This window comes from Oryzias latipes, chromosome 8 (assembly GCF_053564925.1).
Source record: "Oryzias latipes strain Hd-rR chromosome 8, Olatipes_Hd-rR_3.1".
Taxonomy (NCBI): domain Eukaryota; kingdom Metazoa; phylum Chordata; class Actinopteri; order Beloniformes; family Adrianichthyidae; genus Oryzias; species Oryzias latipes.
Genome location: NC_136244.1, coordinates 14,723,254 through 14,729,010, shown reverse-complemented (window position 1 = coordinate 14,729,010; position 5,757 = coordinate 14,723,254).

The window sequence follows — 5,757 nt, the reverse complement described above, 5'->3', positions numbered from 1 at the left end:
CATATCGCAACATTTCCTCATCTGTTTTTTTTTTCTCTTAGCAAAGCTTAAGAATGTTTTTTTTTTTTTTTTGTTCTCTAAGGGTTTCATTGTAAATCAATTACACTGTGAAAATTAACTCCTGATAAGACTAGTGAGATTCAGGCAGAATGCAAAGCACCCAGCACAGGTAGAGAAGGAACAGAAGAATAGCTTATTGAGTCAATGTCTTGCTCCTTTCACACGAGGCAATAAAAGGAAGGTTTTATCTTTTAAAAAGTGGAAATGTGACTCATCAATTCATAGTTTGTCTTTGTTTGCACTTTACTGGTAAAAAGGTGAAATGTGAGTGTGTGTCTCCCCACTTTCATCATGGTCTGGGCTCCACCTTAAAGCTCCTCTGATGAACTCATTAGTATCCACCTGAAAGATCATTAACTTTCCAAGCTCTGCCTTTCTCACATCCTAGCCGGCTTGACCTCCTTGCACTCCTCCCATTTTCATCCACTTCCTCCTCTTTCCCTTTCATGTCTGCTGTTTTGACTTCCTTTTTCACCATCACCACACAAAAGCAGCCAGATAAAATTTGTTGTGGTTCTCGTTAGTGCAGTTTTGTCCATGCATTGGCATCATTATTATACATTTGTTGACAACATGACCGCAGCACAGTGAGTGTCCAGTTTGGAAAACACTTAATCACACAAGTTGTTAGCAAACGCAGCCCGAGACCGCTGTCTGCCATCCGCCTATTATACGCATGTCATCGGCTGTTATCACTGCCATTAATTTGGCCAGTAGGAGCCGTTCGTCATCTCCTGGGGTGCTTTTTCACACGCCATCACTCATCATTTTGTTCTGTGACAACTAGAAAGCAGCACGGATCAATTAGGGGGACCTCCAGTCGACATGCAAAGAAAAGCCTGTAAATAATCCATTGTTTGCTTTGGCTTGAAGGTTTTATTCAAAGCATGAACAATTATGTCTGCTCCACCCCCAAGAGTTATTAAAAATAAACTAGACTAAATAGAAAAGTGAAATTATTTTTCAGTTGCTTTGATCCATTGGTTGGTCAAACGTTGGGTTTTGTTGATGATTGCTGGACAGAGGGAGTGTTCACATGACCTGTGCGTTTGTATTGAATCGATTTAAAGACAGTTTTTCTGCCCTGCAATTTTTGTCTTTTGCGTCTCTAAACCTCGACTTTTCTCAATTTTGGTGTTTGGGCAAATTCATAACAATGTATACTTAGAATGATTGTAATGGATGTTCAAACTAACCAGGGGGACTATGAAGTGAGTTACATGTGTTATTTTTTGTTTTAAACATTTTTATAAAGTGATTTTATTTGTGAAATTCATCATAAATAATTCAAATGAACCTGCTTATGCGTACAAATTATGTTTCATCCATTTTCAATATATCTTTATGTATTGTTTTGAGTCAAGGGGGTTGCTTGAGCCTATCCCAGCAACCACTGAACAAAGGTACGGTTCACTCTGTACAGGTCACTAGATTTTGGTAGAGAAGTAATGAAACATACAACACACACAATTAGATCAATACCAATCAACCTATGTTTTTGGATTGGAGTACTCGGAAAAAACTCAGCATTAAGGGGTTGGATTGGGGGGGTCAAACCACCAAATGGTTACCTGCATGGCCGGCCCTCCCTATACGCGAATTACGCAGCCGCGTAGGGCCCCCGTCACCACCAGGGCCCCGAAGTGGCGAAAAAATAAAATTAAAAAAAGACCCAAATCTGGCAACCTTTTTCATAGCTGTGAATGTTGTGCAAAAGAATGTTGCCTGCACTTTTGTGATCCCCCCTTCAACACACCTGAACCAATCTGGCAACCCAAATAATGACGTTACGCCCCTCTCAGCAACGATTGGTCAACATCACTGCATCTGATCCTGGCACAGTGTGTATTTACGAGCGCATTTTGTTTCAATAAAGTTGAGAAAAGAAAAAAAACGAGCGCATTTTGTCACGCTGATCAAATCAAAGCGACAACAAGAGCACTTCATGCCACATAGACTTTAACCATCAGGAGCTGAAAAAAGATGAAGAATTCAACATCAGTCACAAGGTAAGTTTGGAGGATGATGGGGCTTTATTTTTTACATTATCCAGTATTTCTGTGCATTCGCAATTTAAAATACTAATTGATCCGAAGTTCGGTAAAGTTAGAAAGACAGGTGAAGTTTGCACATAAACGACCCCGTTTCGTAATTTCCAATGGAAAACTCTAAAATAATTCTGATACCCAAGTTTCCTGGATGAGGTCAGACATGACCTTCCAAAACGGCGAAGAGAAGATTAAATAACGACAATGGTGATGGCTGATAAATGTTTAACTCACGTTATTGTATTGTTTAATTGTTTTGCTAACACATATTTAGTGCGTTCTGCATTTTCCGGTTTATGTCAGTATAGAAACTGCTGTTTATCTGTTATAGACAGTCTGGTAGTCTGACTTTTTCAACAATGTGTCTTAAAATCTTGCATTGGCATGGAATATGGAGAATCAAAACTGCCAAATACATAGGAAATAAAGGTTCTAATTTATTAATGACAAATAAAATAAATGTACTCATTTTAAAATTATGAACATACAAAATAATAGAATAAGAAGTGTATAAATGCTTATATTTCCATTTATACTCAAATTATTATTCACATTTATTATTTATAAATAGGTACATTTCTTTTTATTTGTATTTTGCAGTTTTGGTTGTACATAATGACGATGTTCTGCACAGTTCCGTGTCAGCCAACATTTTCTTCTGCTCTCAAAAAGTATCAAAAAGTATTGGAGGAGGTGCAGCATCCACATCCCTTCATGTGGCATGTAAAGTAATTTAAAAAACAGTGTCTGCATAACCCTTTTTTTTCCATAAACAGCGGCTGAAGAGTATGGAGCCCCAAACTGTTCATAATTAAATAAATAAATATGATCTTTTGCAAATATATAATCAAACAATCTATTTCTCATAAATATATAAAAAGATCATGACATTGTGAAAAACCTGCACACAGATTTTAACTGAACCACTAAACTATTAGTAGTATTCTGCTATAGTTATTTTATTAACTTCATCATTAATTATTGTATAATAATTCTTGTTTTTTAGCTGAAGACAGAAGACAGAAGACAGAAGAAACTCCTGTCACCACATCTTCTGTTGAAAGGGAAAACGTTGATGCTGCTGCTGGTCAGTTCAAATCTACCCAATATGGAACCCAAATCAAACTTATTGTTTCATTATTACTTAAAAGACAGTTATACATTTGTGCACACACGCACAACAGTGAAGGCACTTCTTTCCAACATTCTGCACTAGAGATATCTCATTTATATTACAACAACAGTTGCGTTTTGTTGGTGCTGCTGATCAGTTAGAGGGCCCACAAATTAAATTTCGCTTAGGGCCCCCGGAAGACCAGGGCCGGCCCTGGTTACCTGGCACGGCTGTGTCTGCAGCTCACTGCTCCCCCAGAGAATGGGTCAAATGCAGAGAACAAATTTCGCACATCTAGGTGTGTGAAAAATAATGGGACTTTAACTTTAACTTTTAACTTAAACTCTGCACATGAAGGACCCACACCCTTCAAATACAAGGACATCCCTTTCTGAACCTTTTGAACCCCTTTCAGGGTCACAGAGTTGCCGGAGCCTATCACAACTTCTCATATACACCAAGGAGCAATTTGGAATCACCAATAAATCCATGAAGCATGCGTTTGGACCGTGGAAGGAAGCTGGAGTGCCTGGAGAAAAACCACACATGTACTGAGAGACCATGCAAACTCCACACAAAAAGATTTCAGCCAGGTTTTGAACCAGGGCCTTCTCGTTGCCAGACGAGAGGCCTAACTACTACACCAAATCACCCAAACAATTACTTGTCTTTCAATGTCTGGTAAACATGCCTAACAGAATCTACTTTGATAAAAACTTCCACAAAATTTTGGTCAACTAACTTGGTCACCAAAGAGCTAACAATAAAAAACATTCCCCATTTTCATCCTGCTTTTCTGATATCAGAAACATCTCACTTTAAGGCAGAAAAACCCCACACCAAAGTAAAGTTATTAACCCAAAGCGAGTGTTTCACCTGGCACCGCTTTACTGTTTTTACTCGTCACTGATTGGTTGATGTATAGCAACCGGTGTCTCCATAGTGATGTGGAAGCTGCAGTTAAGCTGCAAGCAGGGGATGATCACCAGACCCCCAAAACGCTGCAGCCACTGTGACAAAGGAAAATCAGTCTGTTTGTAAGATCCCACAAAGCAGACCCACAAGCTCACCGGAACGGGCGTGAGCACAGAAAACAAACAAACAGACACGCATGAAGAGCCTCCACCCCCCACCCTCCATCACACCTTAATGGCTGTTATATTGGGTGTTTGCGGTTTCATCTTCAAGGAGGAATGGAGGCTGAGAGTAAAGATATAAAAGAGGTGCCACATCTTATCCAGCAATTTCTCCCAATGGCAATAAATTCAGATTTTATTATACATAATGCAACAGACTATCTCCCTCTCAAAATGAAATGTGCACGATTCATACAAACCTCTGTGACCCCCCAGATTCCCAAATAGGAAGGCTGAAATTTCCTGAAAAAAAAAGACACATGAATACCTCAGTCATTGGATTTGTTCGTTTTCTTTTATGTTAATGACTGTCAACCAGAAGCCCCTGCACTTTTTTTGAAAAGCTCAGGAATCTAAGATGTGAATTGTGTTTCAGCGTATCTATGGAAACAGTCTCAGCAATCAGTGGCGGCTCTAAAGGGCTGCAGTCAGAATGACTGATATGGATAATGTTGTAACTCCTTTGCCTGCAAAGAGTTCGATTTTCTCAGTTTGCAAACATCTGATGGTAATGAAAGGTTCTGGTTGGTGATTTCTCATAGATCCGGTTGGCTCTGGAACCGTCCGCAGATTGTCAACCCAAACTCCTCCTTTTTTGTTGATCTAAGATTTATATTTATATATATATATATATGCAATATTTACCTTATTTTGTTTCATTTGAATAAATATCAAATCAATTTTGACTATAAAAATTTATTTTATGAAGGAAAAGTACTCTGGTTTTACAAGTATCTGGATGTTAAAAACATCAATAACAAATCCATTTCCTTCAGTCCTCCCTTCACATCACATGTCACTTCAGAAAGTGTTGTCTGTGGGAATGGAGACAGACCGCAGTTCATCCACAGACTTATCTTATCACCTCACAAAGTCCTTCAGAGATCGAACATCTGTCCTTGTCAGCTTTCTCACGTATAAAACCTCAGTATTTTGCTCACATCTTTGAGGAGATTTGTTTTCTTTCTTGAAGAAAAGCAATGACATTTGCAGCATCTTGCGTGTGCAGTGTTTACTAGATTGTAGACTTTAGTCCCTCTGTATTTTTTTTTAAAAGACACAACCTTCTTTATTTTGTCTGTAACTGCGATGTCGGACATTTTCAGCCGGCTGGTTGTTGGAGTTTGACGTAATAAATGACCTGGCCACAAAATTAGGGTTAAGAAAGCTTTTATTGAGGCAAACATTGATGAAAATTTAAATCTCATCAAACGAAATTGTTGCCTGTTGCTGGTTCACTCAGTTTTCTTGTTTTATATATTTTCATTTCGTATTTTGCTGTTTCTCCATCATCACAGCTGTCCCTTGTTTGTCCCTATTCTGTAAACTATCACTTTGTTCCTCACCAGATGTTGTTTGTTTTTCTGATTGAATTCATTTTTTTGTATAATTTTCTATT